This window comes from Lepeophtheirus salmonis, chromosome 4, assembly GCF_016086655.4.
Source record: "Lepeophtheirus salmonis chromosome 4, UVic_Lsal_1.4, whole genome shotgun sequence".
NCBI classification, from domain to species: domain Eukaryota; kingdom Metazoa; phylum Arthropoda; class Copepoda; order Siphonostomatoida; family Caligidae; genus Lepeophtheirus; species Lepeophtheirus salmonis.
Window position 1 is genome coordinate 36,792,039 of NC_052134.2, and position 20,326 is coordinate 36,812,364.

Below are 20,326 nucleotides of genomic sequence, written 5' to 3' on the forward strand. Positions count from 1 at the left end.
TATTTTATTAACCATTGACGAACAATATCTACATCCCTTCAACCATCGGAACTGATCAAGTAAGCTGATAATTGTGTATTTCTAATACTATTGTCATTGGCTTACAAAATATTGAGAAATAATAAAAGCATCAGGAAATAATTTACAATATAAATTAAATTCATAATTCTTTTATAATTTCCAAATCATTTCAACATTTAGGACTCAGTTGCTCTTTTCTACTCTCAACAAATTAGAAAAAGAAGATATTCCTTTTTCTTTATTATTAAATTTTTTCAATTTGTTCCAACTAATGCAGCAGGCTTGTCTCCCAGCTACTTTTTGATATCAAACTTTAATGGTATCTCATTCAATACTTAGTTAATTATCTCCATTTATCTGTTATAATAAATAATTATATTTTAATATAATTACTAAGAATGTACAGAAGCTAACTGGAGTTTCAAAAGAAAATAAATGGATATGAAAAAATTTACTTGGAGCTTTTGGAAAGCTCCCTAAAAATAATTCAAAATATTCAAATACCCTCGGTTAGTTAAAGTAAAATGTAATTTGAGTGTGTTTTTGCCACAAAACTAAGGTTTTAACAATTTTTCGGTACTGGAACCGAAGATATTGATTGAACCTTTCAATTATTTTAACAAAACCTGGGACCAAAACTGATTCTTTTGTTTGGTTATATACACAAGATTAATCATTACATGTATGCCAAACACTTTGAGAGTAACTTCACTTGTCTTTAACAAAACCGTACTTATTAATTATTATAAGTTATCTTATATTGCCATATCCAAATCTATTAACCAATTGGCGAAAGGAAGATCAATATTTTTTAAATAAGTAGACTCTTTTTTTGGCCCCTAGGTTCCGTTGAGGGTACTATGAATATTACTCCTTAACTTATTACTTCCATAAATTCGCCCTTTGAATTAACAAGGTGAATTCGGTGAGGTGAAGAAATATTGCTTGAGGGGAAGGGGAAGATTCTATGGTGCACAAGGTCTGTACTCGTTTTGCCACTTATTTTATAGTTTTGGACATGTCAGTGCATCCCCAGGGGGGGGGGGCTGTGAAAGATTAATAATTTTTTTTCCAAAAAATTAATTTTCAGTGAGTAGTTATAGATTTTTGAAATTGTTTTTTTCAAAAATTTAATTTTCTGTGTATTGTTATAGATTTTTGTAATTTTTTTCCAAAAATTAATTTTCTGTGAATAATAATGGATTTATTGATTTTTTTTCCATCAATTAAATTTTCTGTGAATAGATTTTGAAATTTTTTTCGAGTAAATTTAACATTTGAAATTTAATTTTTGAAATTTTTTGTGAATAGACATTAATTTTAGAACAATTTTGGAAAGAAATTTAATTTTTGAAATTAAAAAAAAAAAAAAATCCAAAAACCAAAACTATCTGGTTGCAAGGCCTGCAGATCACCTGAAGTCCTCTGCGAGGAAGGAGTGGAGGCTCATGAGAAGGGACTACACTGCCAGAGTGTGCTCCACCTTCCGTGGCCGCTTAAAGTCCGTCATTGAGAGTAATGGAGGTCAAATTCATAAAGAATATCTGTCATTGTGTTCTTAATAAATGTATACAAGTAATCTATCACGTTTGACTTAATTGAAACTCAGGAGGAGCAAAAGTTTGCTCACGTTGATTAGTGGTACATCCATTTCGCACGACCCGGTATATATCCATATCATATAACAATCAAATGATCTATAAATCCTCAATAATATGTTGTTTTTTAAATTCGTATATTTATATCAAATCCATTGTGGCAAATGTTCATCACGGTGACATTTTTTAAAAGCAATTGATTTAGGTTCATACATGACTAAAAAGAGTTTGGAATATAAATGCGTTTGATGCAAAAACCATATTTATATTTATGGTTGCTTTTTTGTTTTTTTTTAAATTTAATTGCTGAATCTACCATTACTGCAAAATTGTTTGCATACTCATCTTGCAAATATATTTCAAAAATGATCATAAGTACGGCTTATGTCATATTTGTATTTAATATAAGTTTGTGCCTCTATGGAACAGCTTACAAATCATTTACATACCAAATAAATAATTTGTTATTTTTTTGGATAAATTTCCGGTCCTTATTTCCTTTTCTCAAGTTTTTAGCATGCATCATATGATGTACATGTAATTTATCAATGAAATGGAAAAAGAACACTGATATTTAAATGCAAGATTTCCGGGGAAATAAACTTATCCGGGAATTTTCTGGAAGAGTAAAATCCCGAGAAAAATAGGATCTTGGGAGATAATTCCAACTAGGTATTTTGAGAATCATACAGACAAACATATTTTATTATTATGATAATTTTTAAAGAGTTTTACACGACAAATAAAGAAAAAAAAATTATGTTTCACTCAATTCAGTATCACTGAATACTCAAATTGTTTCTCATGGTCACATCATGTAATGTTCTAAATTTCTTTATGGAATATCCTTTCAGATTGAAGTAAACAAGAGTTGATGTGATTATAAATAGCCAAGAGTGTCAAAAAATACTTTCATATTGGCAAACTATGGATTATTTATGTAAATTAAGTACATACCTGTCTAAAGAGTGACGCAGTTTATCATTACATATTAGTATTTAATTTACATATCCGAATAGAAGAAAGAATTTGACAATTTACTTATTGTATAAATGCATTGTTGTTTAAATAGCATTTTATGTGATATTTCTAACAACAATGATATATTTGCAGTGAAAAATATATAGAATCGATACGTGATACTTCCAATGCATAGTTAGAAGAGCATTACTTATTTGTAACAGGAGTAATGATTTTATAATAATATATTTAGAATAGCTGCTTTAGAAAACTTGTTTGCTCTTTTACTTGAAATGAATCAGGGAGAGTTTTATTGATTTTTCTATAAAGTAATATATTACATAGATCTAAGCTACATCATTTTATTTCTTTTGATTGTACATGACCTCATTTCCCCCTTCTCATCATGTATAATTGAGAAGAGATTAATCATTAGTTTCATTAAATATCACGTTTCTCTTTAGAGGGAGTAATAGGATCTCTAATCCCGTCATGTTGATAACAATTAGGGATGTATCGGTCCCAAAATTTTGAAGTTCCTAAATTGGACAAAACAGTTGTCTAATAGAGTAATCTATGCTAAATGACGTCATCATAGATATCAGCTGGTGATGTTTTCATCAATCAGTCTTAAAATTAAGCCGTAATTAAGAGGGATGACAAACTATTACCGTAGATACTTAAAGTTTTTAACACTGATTCAATTGGTAAACTAAAGTATTTTACTATAATATTAGTAAAAAAACGCTCTAAAATTTGAGACTTTTTCAAGGACCGATAACGGTGATGGATAGATTTTATGTAGCATATTAAGGACCCATACCACTCTAATAATAACTAAAGAACTTTAAAATTTCAGCTTAGCGCTTTAAATCACCCAGATTACATGCATACTTTTGTTTTTAGGCATATGTGCAAATTGTGTACGTAAATAAATAATTAATTGAATAACTGAGATGATACATAGTAATAGAAAGATTTTCTTTTTCTGACAATTTTTTTATCTGTATGCATAGGATTTTTTTTGTTTTTAATCACATTACTTAGCAATTGCAATCTCTTATGGACTAAATGGTTATAATTATCATTTATTTATTATGGCAATCATTTGTGCATTTTTCTTGTAATTATTATTTTATTTTTTTTGACAAAATGTGCACATTTTTAAATGCCAATGATCATAGTTATTAATATCATGATCGAAAAACGTATCAGTAGCTTAAATTTGATTAGCAATCATAGCTATGTTAATAAACTCAGTCAATGATCATTATATTACCAGGAGTTATTATGCATCTTCAAACAGACACACTTTGTTTAAATAATATTGAATATAACTTTCCACGAAATCCTGAATATAAATCACAGTTTTTCATGAGCACACTCACACGTAGTTAATCAATACATAAATAATAGATGTTATCTCCTGATGAATGAAAGAAAAATAATTACAGTTTGAGAAAATAAATATGAACTTATGACTGATGAGCCAGGCAATAATTTTTAGTCTGTATAACGCTAACTTAGCAAGAGACGCTGATAAAATCTAAAAAAGTTGTCAAAAACTGCAAGTAAGCAATCAATAAAACACTACTTTGACTATTTTATTTTACTTTTTAGGAATCATAATTAATTTATTCTATTCAAAAGAATCAAATCAATTCAATATATAAATGTATTTTTTGCAATATTTTTTTATACAAATATTGGAAGCCTTGGATCGACTTACATAATGAGGACGCAAAACTTGCAGAAACATGACTTAAGGAGGGTTACCACATCTACCGAGATTTTGTAAATATACGTGTTTAAGTTTTAAACGAATCAATAAACTATGTATTTTTAAGGACTTTACATATTACAATCTTTAAACCTCAACAATTCATCATAAAAATTAAGAGGTTTTGTGATTTAAAATGAACCTTGTTTGAAGGAGAGAAAATACCACACAAAAAAAGTTGGAAGCACTTTAGTTACTCATATGCTTCCAAAATTTAGTTTTTTTGTTTATTTTAGATTACAAAACCTCTTGATTTAGAAGGGAAGATTTCATTTTATAGAGAAATATCTAAAAAAGATATAAAAGTTTATACACAAATATTTTCATTTCTCTCGTTTCATAATTAGACCCGAAGATAACTACTACTCTGACTGATTGAGGGCTCTATAGTCGCACGTATCACATATTTAATAAAAAACAGTTGCTAGGTTTATGAAAAGAGCAGGGTTTCATAATTTATATCAGCATGTATCAAAACACATATAAATATACACTCTTGAGTATTTGTAATAGTATCTACTCTTGCTTCCTTCAATCTAAAAGGATGTTTTATTAAGGAAATTAGGGCATTTTATTATGTAATCATGAGATACAATTTGAGTATCCAGTGAATTTATAACATTTGACTGAATTGAGATAATCATCTGTTTTTTTTTTTTTATTGAAAAAAATTGCACTATTTGTGCTGAAAAAGTCTTTAAAGAGTAACATAGATTCAACTTATGACTCATCTAGCAAGTAAAAAAAGAACAATTGTTTGTCTGTAATCCGTTAAGTTATTTTGTATCTAAAAAATAACATTGTAGTGATATTAATGGTGTTTCGCATATAGCATCGAGCATGCACATCGTATTAAAAAAAGAAAAGAAGTACATTATACAAAATAAGAAATAATTAATATGACTTTAGATAAGGTTTAGCTACGAGGATGTGTAGCTAAAGCTCAGTCAGGTAGCTCTCAAGAGAATAAAGCGCTCGCTCGATCATCACGTCATAATATTATTTTTTCTCAAGTATTATTCTTTCATTCTCGAGGTGATAACATATAAGTACAAACACAGTGACAGTTGACTTCAAGGTGTATTTTTACACCTGTGATCACAATGTTTGAGCACTTCAACGCTTCTCTATGTGCATATACTTATAAAAATGAGTAAGGTGCTTCCCATTAAACCGGTCACTCTTATTTTTTTTTTTTTTGAAAATGCAAACCACCTGAAACAATATGAAAATCTCCAAGTACCACCACTGTCAAAAACTTTTAACTTTAAAACTCCTCCCCCCCCCCTCCTAGTGGTACGCCTCTGCGGTCCAATAAAACGGAGTACCAAAGTTTGAAAACCACTGCAAAAGAGTATAATAAGTTTGTTTTCGAGTTGCTTAAACCCTCACAAGAGTCCTTGGAACCCTTTATTAAACAAAGAATCCTTTATATCCCTTATAATGTATGTTTATTATTTCAAAGAAGTCGTGGTTCGTTATAATCTTTTTATAAGTTTTCACTTTTTTTATGTTTAAGGGCCTATTACCTATCATTAAAAACTTAAAACCATGCAATACATTAAAGTATCCAGGTATGTATGATATTCCACTCAAAGTACTTTGGTATGATATAATTTTTTTGGTTGTTTAAAATAATTATATTTATTTAATCTAACAAGTTTAAATATCCATGAAATAAATAAATAGACAATATGGGGATGGAGCAAATACTGTTATTTTTTGTACTTCACAACAGACACTTGTACTAATGTCTTTCCTTGATTGTCAAAATAACCTCATCGTTTTTTCACGTTTAAGAAAATATTTGTATTCCTTGAGTATCTCCTATTATAGGTACATAATAGTAATTGTAAAGTACTCTTGATATGAAAAAATATGTCTCAGCCATGATACCTCCTAGTTCAACACTAGGAAATGAAATTAATTATAGTCTATAGAATACATGTGTGTTTTTGAGAAACAAAAACATTTTGAAGGTATATACTGTAACTATCTATCTACCAAGGTTGCTAGAAATACAAGGTTATGCCATAATGTAATCGGGCTTGCTAGAGTTTTAAATTTGACGTATCGGACCGACTGCTGGGCAAATCAAACAAATATGACGTCAGAGAGTATAACAGCGGTACTCTAACACTAACAGTCAAGGAAGGTGATATATAGCCACTCTTAATAACAGTTATACTCTTTGACATCACTATTAAAACGCGTGGTGGAAGTCAAACATTTGTAGGAAAAGCGTTTTTAGATAACCTTGTAATTGTATTAACCTTTCAATCTAACAAATATTATTGTTTTTATTTTTACGAGACATTGAAAAAGTACCTTCTACTATGTACTTGGTGTCTACATAAATGACTTCCATTAGGTACTTCACTTTCAAATTAATTCATAAAATGAATTGAATATGTGTTGAATATGATTGTATCTCGCAACTTTGTCTCCAAAAAGAAAGGGGGGGAGGTAAAAAATCAGTTTCTAGTTAGCCAATTCTTCCAATCATAGACAACTTACATTTAAGACTCCTCGAAGCCGCTTTTGTCACACATCTTTTAGAAATCGATAGCTCGTACTTTAGTATTTTATGAAGAATATTTCGATAATTTATTATTAAAACATGGAGTATAGTCGAATGTATATTACAATCTACTGCTGACTGAAAAGTGGGGTTTTCTTCTCCCTTCTTCACTCTAACTCAGCGGTTTTTAACTTTTCTAGTGCCGTGACTCTTTGATAGCATTGGCCAAGTTGCAGCACCCCCAAGAATACAATTATTTGTATTGATCATCCTTCACTTCAATTTTGGAACTAATTAGTATTAGGCTATATATTAAATTTGACTTCTAATGTCTGAAAATTCAAAGGTGCAATATTATTTATTTTCAAATTTTCATTTATTGAATTAAAATGATTTCATAAACACTACAATTTGTTAGATTAAAAATATAAGAAAGTTTAAATTGTGAGAACCAAAAAGCGTCAGTATTAAGGCAGAGTTTACTTCATTCTACCCATATCTGAAATTCTTGGACCAGTCTTTGAAAGAGAACAACGCAAGTCATCTTCTGTAATAAGTCTGCTCCTGTATTTAGAATTGATAACCAACAAGCTTGAAAGGCTTTTTTCACAACATGATATGTTGTTGCCTGTTTGAAAAGGAAGAATCCGGCGCAGAGCGATCTCAGACAGAACAGGATATGACCACAGTTGAAATTCTTGGAAAAATAAAAAAAAGAGCACGATGAGCAGGTGGAACGAACCACATTGTACTACAGAGCTAACAGCTACCTGGTATATGATTTTGAAGAAAAGAAAAAGAATTACTGTTATATCTTCTAGTTTCAAAACAGCATTAGTGCAAGAGAAATATCATAACTATATTAAAATTCACATATATTTATTTTATTATGCATTTTTAAATCAGTTTACACCAAAAATGGGCGAGAATGCTTAGTTCAGAATGCTTTGGTATCATTCAAAGACCTTAGGTTCGCGACCCACAGATTGGATCTATTCTCTGTGTTTCCAACTACAGAATTTTTACCTAATTCATATTTTTTGAAAATTTGTTCCCAAATAACATGAACTAAAGTGAATTTAACCAATCGACATTATTCAAAACACTGATATGAAGTTAAGAAGTCCAAAAATCCACACCTGACAACAAATGTAATATACATTTTTATTTAATTAGGGGTAACACAGTGTTGACTTTCCCTAAGACACTTACAGTGTTGCTACTATTATTTTATTTTTTTCATTTGACACTTGTGGCTGTATGTATTTAATGTACGTTTGTATACAGTACATGCATTTTGTCTTCATTTAGTTGCAAATAGATTTAAAATCAAACGTCCTTGTTGCCCAATGCATACTACTACATATAATGTTTAAATATCTATTCAAAATACTTATGAAATCAGTTATATTTGAGTATTTAGGGATGACGTATTTTAACTTAAATTGAATTTTTAAGGATTAATTCTTTAAATTCAAAAGAGAGTAAAAACAATTGTCTATGTCAGTGATTCCCAAACCATGGGTCTCAGCACACATGTCATTGGGTGGTTATTTGACTTTGTTTATATTCTGCATATATTATATAAAACACGTTGAAAAATATTAAGAGAGTTATATAAATTCATACTTTGAAACTAAATGTAACTGTTCCCTAAGTCTCTCAACACAATGTCTGAGCCAGCATTGAACATGTCTGGTTTCTGTTTGGTTGTGGTCGAGCCATCACTGTCGACCATTCTACCAATCTTCCCAAATTAACAGATTTCCGGCGAGATTTAACTAAATTTGGTAACATCTAGCAGAACTTTTTTCATTTACTGGTTAGATTTTTTGTAAGAAAAGTAAAGGTACCATGTCAAGGTCGTCAAGGCTACTGAGACGACGTCAAAGAGGTTTTAAGAGAGGCTTGACTCAAAACACCTGTATTATCAGAGTTTTCTTTAAGACATCAAGCGTAGTGGCCAGCGTGTGATTTTCTTCTCCAATGAATAATTTACAGAATACATAGTTACTTCGCGAATAACTAATCTATTATTCATAATTGCAAAATATGGCAGTTTCTCGTGAAAAAAAAACCACGGTATATGATAGGATATTTTAATAATTGGGTCGTTTCCTGATTGCTTGTTTTATAAGGGATCGCTATATTTGAAAGATTATGAGCCACTAGTCTACGTAATCAAATAAACTTGTATATACATATACGTAAATATTATTTAAAACATATATGCTATAGGTATTATTTATTTTTTTATAAATAAAAATTAATTGTTATTTTAGTGTAGTTGGAAAGGATTAATAATATGGTGTTTGCCTCGATGAAGGAGCTTTAAGAAGCATTCCTCTTTATTACGTAATAAGATCATAACTGTCAATGTTATTAATTTGAATGATGTAAAGTTTTCCAGATTTGCATTACAAATAATTCAATATTTTAGAAAAGACGAATTTGCTTAAGTTAGAAATTTCCTTGGCAATGACTTTAAGTTTATAACATCCGTCTTAATAAAAAAATTACATACAAATACCTACATAAATAAAGAAAAATGATTTCCTCTATCTAATTAAACAACTTGTTTTGGTCTTATAAATCATTTTTCATGGTGTAGATTATACATTCTTATAATAATAGGCTATTTGATCATATTGCCAGGTGCCTCAAATAAAGGAGCGGATGACTTTACGCCCTCCTTTCGGCTTCTTTTTGAATATACATATGTGCTGCGTCAACATAAAACAATATTGAACAAAAAATCAAGGAAAGGAGAAAATCCCAATTTAAATATTCTAGTTCATATAAAAATAAACAGCTTTGTTTTTTGAATTTTAAAAAAAATCAAAAAAAAAAAACTCTTGGAAAAAAATTTCAAAAATCCACAACTATTCACAAAATTTAATTTTTTGGAAAAAATTTCAAAAATAAAATTTCAAAATTAAAATTTTTTGAAACAAAATTGCTAAAATAAAATTTTTTGAATTTTTTTTCAAGAATCTACAATTATTTACAAGAAATTAATTTTTTTGTAAAAAAATGTCAAATATTAAATTTTAATAATGTGCCCGAATGAGGAAAAAAAAATTCTAGTAAAAAGCAAAAATTGTTTAATTTGGGGATTGCCTACAGCCCCTACAGCCCAACCTCTGCGGAGGCTTCTGATAAAATACGGCAACTATTTCATAGACATATTTGAGTCAATTATAAGTTTTATACTCAAATTTATGGAATGAGTTAAAATGCCCAAGAATCGAGCAATATTTAAAAACCTTTATTTGATTTAAAAACTTATATTGGCCCTAATGTGGCCATTGAAATAAAATCTATGAGTTTATCATTCTTTTATTGTGAAGATCAACATCGGTTACTTTAAGTTCATATTGCGACAAACCCAATGGGTTGATAAAAAATAACTTGTTGATAGAAATTGATTATAATTTAATCTTTCTAGTTAGCTTTTGTGTCGACGGGTGACAAATAGCGAATCAATGTCTTCATTTTTTGTATAATGTACCTTACAAATACATAACAGAGCGTCGGCAACACAAAGCTACAATTTCATTCATCACACTAAGAGGAAGCAAGTTGCTAGATACCTAATATTAAGTCCAACATATTTTGATTTTAGGGATGAGTGTTAAGTATTTATTAATTTATTTTTTAAGAGCGGGTAGACAAGGGTAGAACTGGGTAGTTTAATACCCACAAATCAATTATGGCAGTATAGCCTTAATTAAAAACAGGGTCGTCGGCCCGGGGTGGGCTGGAGGGGCTGTAGCCCTCCCAAATTCAGGAATTTTAGCTTTTTACTAGAAAATTTAATATTTTAATTTTTTTCCAAAAATTATAATATTTTAAATTTAATTTTGTTGTGAACAGCTGTGGATTTTTGAAATTTTTTCAAAAAAAATTCAAAAATATTTTAAATTTAATTTTTGATTTTTTTTTTCCCAAAAATATAATTTTTGAAATTTCTTGTGTACAGCTTTGGAGTTTTGAAATTTTTTCAAAAAATTTTAATATTTAAAATTTAATTTTTGAAATTTTTTTTAATAGATTTGAATTTGTTTTTGAAAAAATGTAACATTTCAATTTTTTTATGATAAATTTGATTTTTCAATTTTTTTATCTAAATATTTTTATTTTTCAATATTTTTAAAGAAAATCTATAAAACAAGCCCTGAAAAAAAATATATATATATAGTCCAGCGGACAAAGAACCTTCTAAAGAACATAATAATGTACAAATGCAGGGTCGTAATCACTGTGGGCAAAGGGGGTTTGGGCTTAGTAGTAGCATCGGTATATTACCCACTCCAATCAGGCCTGTTAATAGTAAAAACGTGCTTACGGCACTGTTAATTTGACTAGGTTACTGATGAATGATGATATATGGGCGCCACAACAAGTGATCCATCACTTTATGAAAGACAATAACGTTGTATGATAATGTCGCCATCAACATATGACATCATTTGTATGAAATTTCTCATTTTGGATGGTTTTTTGTGCCTCTGGTAAATTATGAGAAAGATTTGAAAATAACCTTAAAAACGGGTAATCGCCAATAAATAAAGATCCGACTATTTATTTTAAATTTTACCCACTGAGGAGTAATCCCCATACTTATAGGAAATATGCTAGTATTTTTTGCATTTATATCCTGGATCCGAGTGTATGGATAAGTGTATTATCCAAACCCATCACTATTTGTTTTCCAAAATGAGGATACTTGGCTTAGGGGAGAGGTGTTTAGTATTTGGAAATTAATAAATTAAAGAATATAGTACCATTTTTTTGCTTGGTTTTAGAAACTAGATTTTTCTTTTATATATTGTTTTAAATACTTTGAATTATTGTCTTTCCTTAATTTCAATTGTATTTTCTACTAGGAGTAGTATACGGCATGCCCGGAGTTATTAGGCATCAACGAACAAGCAACCTTTTCGTTTTAATAATATAGAAGAAATCCTCAGTGTTACCCTCCGTTTTTTATGAGCATACTCATACGTAGTTACTCAATACTTAGATGTTCTCTCCTCATTAATGAAAAAATAATCTTAACAGCTTGATTAAAAAAAAATAGTATGATGTAATGAGCCCGGGAGTACTTTAGCTATACATTTTCGTTGCTAAACCTTATCTAAAGTCATATTCATTATTTTTATTTTATATAGTGTACTTTTTTTTCTTCCCAAAAGTGTATGTACAGATTACAGACAGACAAAAACCTTACTAGTATACTTTATGTATATGGACTTCAAAGAAAATTCCTAGATCAGTAAATGTAACACTATAATGTTTACTTGTACTTTATCAGTTCAATTCCATCTGAACAATTAAAGGAATATTAGATAATGATTTAAATAAATTATTAAAATGCACCACTAGTACCTCATAAAATCGGTAATTTCATGAATTTATTTAAAAGTACTCGGACAGGATGGTAAAAAAGGACATGTATAGGGGGAAAATGACGGTTGGTCACTCTTCCTCCTAATACCTAGTAGGATTGGAAGCCATACTGAAATTGGGTTTCTATGACGATCTTATCTTTATTTTACCACTCAACCTCTCCTCTCAAAGGGAAAGAAAAATAAAGGACCAAAATCAGTTGGTAGTTAGTCAATATTTAGCAAGTCTATGACTATTCTCAGTAGATATTATTTTATTAGTATGAAATTGTTCATAGCATGGCAACAACTTATTTAATTAAGCAACGTTCTGTACATTAATTAGGGACATAAGTAGGAGAAAAATCGAATGTTGACAAAAGAGTACAAAGTAAATTTTTATGTTAGTGGAATAACGCAGTGACATGTATATTTTAAATACACTCAAGGTCGGTTTTACTGTGAGTAGGGACTAAGGCAAGGACAATTGTGCGGGCTGATTGTTTTTTAAATGGGAATTTGAAAAATAATTTTGTATTTTTTTAGAAAATAAATTTTGAATCTTTGTTTTAAGAAAATATTTTATGTCAAGATAACATTTTAATTTGGTCATATTTAATATTTTGTAACAGTTGGTCTGATTTATTTTACAAAAAAAAATTACATTTTTAAAAATGGGATGTGTGTACAGAAAAAACTTATTATATCGATTAGAAAAGGAAAATCGGTTAAGCGTGTGCTCTTTCTTATTTTTGGTTCATTATTTAATGGGTCGTATGTAGTAGTGTTGTTTAGTCCTTATTTAGGACCGTGGACCGCAGTACAGTTCCATTTGTCTGTCATTAAAGAAGGTAAAATCGAACCCTTGTGACGTCAATGTTTTTTTATCATTCTGTTATGTAATAGAATAAATTATATAACAATATAATATTTGAATATTATAATTAAAAAAATAATATTTTTTGCGAAATATGTGCAATAATCTTAATACATATTTCATTTATCTTATTTGTCTATATAAACCCTCGATATTTTTATGAAAAATTCCAAAGGACGACAGTTAAGGACCAGTCCCAAGGACCGATAGGATTGGTCCTGAGACTGGATTGGACCAAATAAATAAGTACCGACACAACACTAGTCGTTGTGTGTTAACATTTCCCTCTAAAAGAAAAATTCTTCCCTACCTTTGGTGTAAATTGATTTAAAAATGGATAATAAAATAAAAATATATACTTTTAAGTATAATTATGATATTTTACTTACATGTAAATTTAGCAGTAATTCATTTTCTCCCCCAAAATCATATAACAGGGAGCAGATGTTAACAATTTTCTTCATTCAGTAATACCATATGTCTTGCTCCCGCCTTCTCCTCGATTCTTACACAGATCCTATCTCCATTTATAATTAATTTCAGGGGCGGCTTTCAATACTCTCAACCTTTCCCTTAACTAAAAAAAAGAAAAAATAGGCCAAAATGTGATAAACTATTCAATATGTTATGTAGATAAACATTTATAGCTAATTACGTCATTCTTCCCTATTGTTGGATTAATCTTTATAAATATTCCAAAATTAGCATAACAGAATGATTTAATTTGAGCTCAGAAATGACAACATATTTAACTAAAATAGTCCCGATGAAGGAGTTGGGCCCATTTGCTAGGATCACTTTACGTATACATATTATAATTAATTGACCTTTCATTATCTCGAGTGTCCTAGAACTCTAATGAAATATTTCAAATCCCTACAAAGAAGCATAGTTTACATTATTTTGACTTGACTAATCTAATATATACAGTATACATATGATCTTTTCTAGAGTGTAACCGCAAATACCAACGAACTTGTCGAATTTGTATTGTTTATAAGATAGATACACTCGTGTAGTTTTCAAGGATGGATTTAATAGTGCAGAGGTAATATATTATATTGTATATATATATATAGACCATTTTGAAAGAGAGAATGTACATTTTTACAAATAAAGGATTGCAAATTATATTGAATAGGGATTATTTCATTTATACTTCCTGTTTCTTATAAAAGTAAATTAAGGACCACAGAGGAATTAAGGAAATAAGCCTCCTCCTTGACTACATCATGCAAATTCATTCATATGATTTTCAGTATATGAAAAATCCAAGGTGACCTTTTCAATAAAAGTGTATGACGTCACAATGAAATGTTTACTATCCGTCAAAGCTACATGGATTTCAAAAGCATATCAAAAAGAGCTTTCCCCAACGACATAGATTATTTTTTAAGGTAATAGTCATGCAGAGAAGATATTATCATATAGTTAGGCTTAATATCCGTGCCAAATTCATTTTTTAATTAAAAAATGTTGCCATGTTTATTTTAGCGTAGCACCAATTTAAAAAAAATAATAATAATGTTACTAAGAACGTCATGAATCTCATAATATGTATTTTTCCTTTCACTTTAGATCATTTTGAATTTCCCGCTAATGTTCTTCTATTTATCTCTCTCTTTCTCTCTTATTCAAGCTCACACGACATAATTGACGCATTATCTACTTACGCTTTTATGTATATTAAAGTCAAATAGCTACAATTAATGAGCAGTAATATTAACCATTGTACCCAATTACATAATATAAAACAACGACTTTATATCTAATGTAATACTTAAAGTTTTTTGGTAGCTTTGTAAGAAACAAAACAATATAAACATTCCCTTTGGATTTTATAAAATCAAATGGTTAAGAAATAAGCTTAATATCAATTTTTTATGTTGTTTACGTAATACTGCGTTTGGTTCTTATCCTCTACTTGGGGCCAGCTCATTACTTGTATGTGTTTATACCTACCAACATAATATAATACATTTATAACATACACGGATGTTATTCGTGACTACTGACTACACACACCATAGTCGTCCATAATATTTTGAGAGAGTGAGAATAAAAAGAAGGAAAGAAAGAGAAAAACAAGAGGAAAAAGAACGCAAGCCGAAATACTTCCTTTTATGAGATATGTTCTACGTATTATTGTATAATATTATATGCAATTGACTACATACTACAACTCAAATACTTTATTTAGTTTAGTACGCAAGCAAACCCCTGTTTGACGGCTTGACTTTTCGTTTGTCTTTTATAAATAGATGGAATAGTACTCGTATAGCAGTAGAGTACAGGAAAACAAGTTTTTATATAGTCAAAGAGAAATAAAACAACGCTTTTTCAAGAGGGTAGTTCCCAAAGTGAGTAGTTATTTTATTTGGAAGATATTTTTGATTGGTCTTATTCCATTGGTTTGACATATTATAAGTATATTTTTTCATATATTACGAGACTATAGCCAAGAATGTCAACCGAAGTACTGTTCTATGTGTGTCTTCTAAGTAATCAATGATGCAATAATTCCTTTGGCACTAAACACTAGATAAATAATTGCTTAGATTTATAGTAAACCTAAGTGCCTATATCTTGTCAGACACTACTTAGAATGAGTATTTTCTGCTTAACATCTCAACATTTCCTATCTAGTGTTTTGTTTTTTTGTTTTTTTTTGTATAAGAACTAGAACACACAGTTGTATGAGCTATCTAAGTCACCAAAAGCATTGTTTCAATTGATACCCCGATTTAGAATGTAGAGACTATATTGCATAAGATATTCAATACATATTCATATTACTATCCTTAAAATACTTGAATCAATTCATTTATAATCAAATTACGTGATATTCTGTACTTATCAAAGTGGTTTCTGCGCAAAAACCTATTCTGAGCTACTTTTACATTATACCAATAGGTGAACATATATAATTATTAGAATCTGTGATTTCCCATCAAAGTTTCTACACCAAAGAAGGTTCCTTGTCTAGAGTGTTACTTCACTGACATGAAATTTACACCGTATTTTGTTGTCAATTGTTGATTTCAATTCTTCTTTTCCCCTCTTCAGTGTTCTGAACGTAGATTTTGTTGAATTTGAATTGCTGATGTTTAGAAAGAGAAAACAATTCCCAACAATTATTGAATATCTATTCCATAATTGGGAAGAATTGGCTGATTTTGGCCTTTATTTATTTATTTTTGATGAAAGGTTCCGAGATATAATAAAAGTAACGACGTGTATCTAATAAAGTTTGAGAAACATTGTTCTAGATAAGTGACTCTTAACCGTAAGAGAGGGGGATTTTTGTACTTATTATATCAATTATGAAATAGAAATTATTTTAAAAATTAGGTAGTGTAGATAAATAGGTTAAAAACCACTGTTTTAGATAACTTTGTAGGTGTATACATATTTTGGAGACTATACACTATAAATGGATCCTTTTTCTTTAGCATTTTTGATTATTGTTCAAGTGTTATGATTTATGAATGATTAATTTAATTGACTGTCAAAGTGTGTGCTTTAGAAATTTGATATGTTGTGTCGTCATTTGAGTTCCTTTAGAACGAACAATGTATGAAAAGTTCTATTTTTAGTCTAGTTCTTTACTTGCTATATTATGTACCTATGTATTATAAGCCCTTAGTTGGAGACTCACTCCTATTTATGTATATAATTATGTTGTTGTTTTATGTGTATAAAAGTTAAGTACCTAGACTACAAAACCCTGTAATCCGATATGAATCATATAATGAAATAGCGACTATTGTAGTATAATTTTTGCTCATTCCTGGAAAATTTAATGTTTGAAATTTAATGTAATTTTTCAAAAAAAAATTCCAAAGAAATTAATTTTCTATGAATAGCTATAGATTTTTAAAATTTTTCTCCAATATGAAATTTTTTTCCATAAAATTAATTTTTTTGTCAACACCTGTGAATTTTAAAAAACATCCCCAAAATTAAATTTTTTGAGAAAAGCTATGGATTTAAAAAAAAAAATTTAAAAAAAAAATATTTTTTTTAATCACTTGCATCTTGATTATATATGCGGATGAAAAGAAAAAAATAATAATTCGTTTCAATCAAGGTTAATAGGAATACAGGGTGAGACCATCATGTAATCGGACTTGCTAGAATTTTCAATCTGATGTATTGTACCAAATACTAGGCAAGACAGGCAGATTTTGACAAAACACGCAACCACTCATACTCTATGACGTCACTATGCTAGAATTTTTAATTAAATGTATCGTACCGACTACTGGGAAAGAAAAAAAGATTTTGACAAAACACGCAAGCACTCATCTACGATGACGTCAATATTAAAAGCGTCGTGGAAGTTAAACATCAGTCGTACAGGTGTTATGGTATAACCTTGTATTTCTATTAACCTTGGTTTCAACTATATAATATATTTTCTCCTATCTCATCAAATAATCATTTTAACCTAAAATAATTTTGGAAAAGGTTTAGTTGGATAATATTAATTTTTAGACATCCTTTCATAGTCAATATATTTATTGTAGTATCTCTTAATTTGTCTTTCTTGTGGTAAAAAGGATTCGCTGTAATCATGCTGTAATATACATTTGCTATCATTGTTGTAACTGGGTTCGGTCTTAAGGGATTTATTACACACCTATATCAGGAGTATCCGCAGGATTGGGTTATATATATATTATTTATTTTTTTCGGGGAGGGGAAGGGGGGGGGGCTTCATAGCAATTCACAGAAAATTATATTTTTTGGAAAGAAACTTCAAAAATCCAGAGCTATTCACAAAAAATACATTTCTTTGGAAATTTTTTCAAAAATTAAGCATCGAATATTTATTTTTTAGGAAAGAAATTCAAACATCCAGAGTTATTTATAAGCAATTAATTTTAAAAAAAAAAATCCATAATTATTAAAAAAAAAAAAAAAAAATTTCAAATATTACATTTTTTGCTCAGCTGCATAATTTGCCCGAATGACAAAAAAATTCTAGTAAAAACAATAATTTCTTTTTACGGGGATATTTTGATCGAGACCGTGCACCAAGACTTAATCGTTTTTAAATCGTCAACCAATTTTTTTTTTTTTTTCCAAGTTTCACTTCATGGGCAACTTTTCACGGCATTAACTCACTAAAATAAACATTTACAATGAATTTTGATGTCAGTTTTAGATTTTCATACTATTTTCTTCTGATTAGTGTTTTAAACGTTGATTGGTTGAATTTGAATTAAACAATTATCAACAGTTATTGAATAATAATTATCTAGCTGGGAAAAATTAGTTAACTACCAACTTATTTTGTGCTTTTTTTTTCTTTTTGAGGAAAAATTCCGAAGTATTATAAGGTTACTGGTGAGCATTTTTACTAATTCAGTCTTGACGTATCAAGAGGACCAATAAGTTTGATCCAACAAAAATAATAACAATCTCAGATCGGTTTAAGATTTTCAGACCGAAAACGATCACTAATATCTACATAATATAAATAAATGTTTTCTGCAGTTCACACATGTGGCATGCAACAAGATTGGAGAGTATTGTTATCTATAATAGTAGTATTTTTTTTTATCTCCATCATAATAGCAATATTTTATATTTTTAGTTGAATTTATATGTACATTTTCTATTCCTTCACTTTTTTTAAGATTTGGTTCTAGGTTCTAACATGTCTACATTAATTGGAGTGGGTTTAATCGTAGTTTTTGGTGCATTGTACGTGGGCATGGCCATTTATTCATCATCCTTTCTCTAAGACTTCTAAGGTATGGGTCCACCTTGATTTGTAAATATTCATTTATTTACAAATATATCTTTTTATATTATAAGTCGTTTTATACAGATTTACTATTTTTGAGATTCGGTCCGAGACAGATTTAGATTCGGTTTGGTCGGTACTTAATTTTTATAGGGAGGTTTGGACGGATATTTGAGGAGAGGCTCTAGATTCAGGCCATGAACAAAAATTAAATCGTTTTCAAACCGTTGACTGATTTGTTTCTCTCTCACTTTATGGACTGATTTTCTCCATAATCCACTTATACCCACAAGTAGTACACATATTAATAGTGTTGTATAAGTCCAATACAGTCGGTTTAGCCCAGTACATTCTTAGAATTGGCCATATCAGTTCTAGTACTGATTTAAAAAAAAAAAAAAAAAGAATAAGGCTGAGTGACGTCATCAAAGACTGAACTTTATAAGTTTTTAGGAATGAACTGGACGGAAATGAAGTCTTCAGTCCTAAATACAGACTGACACAACACTACATATCAAACTTCATATGACGCCATAGTATGGATGTTCATAGTTTAGGAACATCCATGGCGTCATCAACAATTTATCTATAAAATCACACTAGATCGATTTTTAAATGAGACCGATCTAGACCTACTTTTTAGGGGACCGTTTTAGAAAAAAAAAAATTACGAGACCGGTCCAGGCCGAAATTTTCTAAATAGTATAATAAGTGTGGTCCAAAAAATCATTAGAACGGTTTCTGACCGTTCTAAGATTGCCAGACCAAAATCCAACACTATTATTTATTTAGGTATGAGCGTATTTTAGTGTAAGAGTTGATGGATAATTGTAAAATAATATGAATTATTCTAATTTTATTTTCTTCTAAGAAATTACTCTTAAAAAAACATTTGATGCACTTTTTATTATTGATTTTCATTTCACTGGGCGTCTTTTGCAATTTATATTCGTTTTCATCTTGCTTCGAATGTTGCTTAAAAGTCGTTTCCCCTTTTTTTTAAATCCTTCTTTATTAGAATATTGAATACCTGAGAAAGAAAAATAAATAATATACAGGTAATATATACCTTCAGACTGACTCTTGAGTTTCTAATAAATTTCCGGGATTTTTCTATACATAATTAATTAGAAGTATGATTTTTTTTTTTTTTTTTTTTTTTTTTGAGTAGGGAATTAGGAACAAAAGTGTTTTTCCATATAATTTATGAAATATCTCGAAAAATTTTAAAAAATTGTATAAAAAATTAATTTTCTAATAGAATCAGAATAACATAGTCTATGGTCAAATAATTATGCTCTGGAATATTTGTAATTTAATTTAATTTTTTAAATTTTTTTCCAAAAAATTTAAATTTTCGTGAATAACTTTGGGATTTTAGAATTTTTTTTCAAAAACCTTTAATATTTGAAATTTTTTTCCTC

At 29.1% G+C, this 20,326-nt stretch overlaps 1 protein-coding gene across 5 annotated transcripts in view; it reads left to right on the plus strand.

The window, feature by feature from the left end:
• Positions 1 to 20,326, plus strand: part of LOC121115850 (uncharacterized) — a 26,976-nt gene continuing 6,650 nt past the window's right edge. The window contains exons 1-2 of one of the 5 annotated variants that reach the window (XM_040710015.2): positions 1 to 59; positions 18,793 to 18,909. The gene's annotated coding sequence lies outside the window, so the exon portion shown is untranslated. Of the gene's footprint in view, positions 60 to 15,134; positions 15,508 to 16,328; positions 17,828 to 17,930; positions 18,910 to 20,326 lie in introns of those variants that run through there. The other 4 variants (XM_040710013.2, XM_040710014.2, XM_071887874.1 and 1 more) reach the window with 4 other exon arrangements.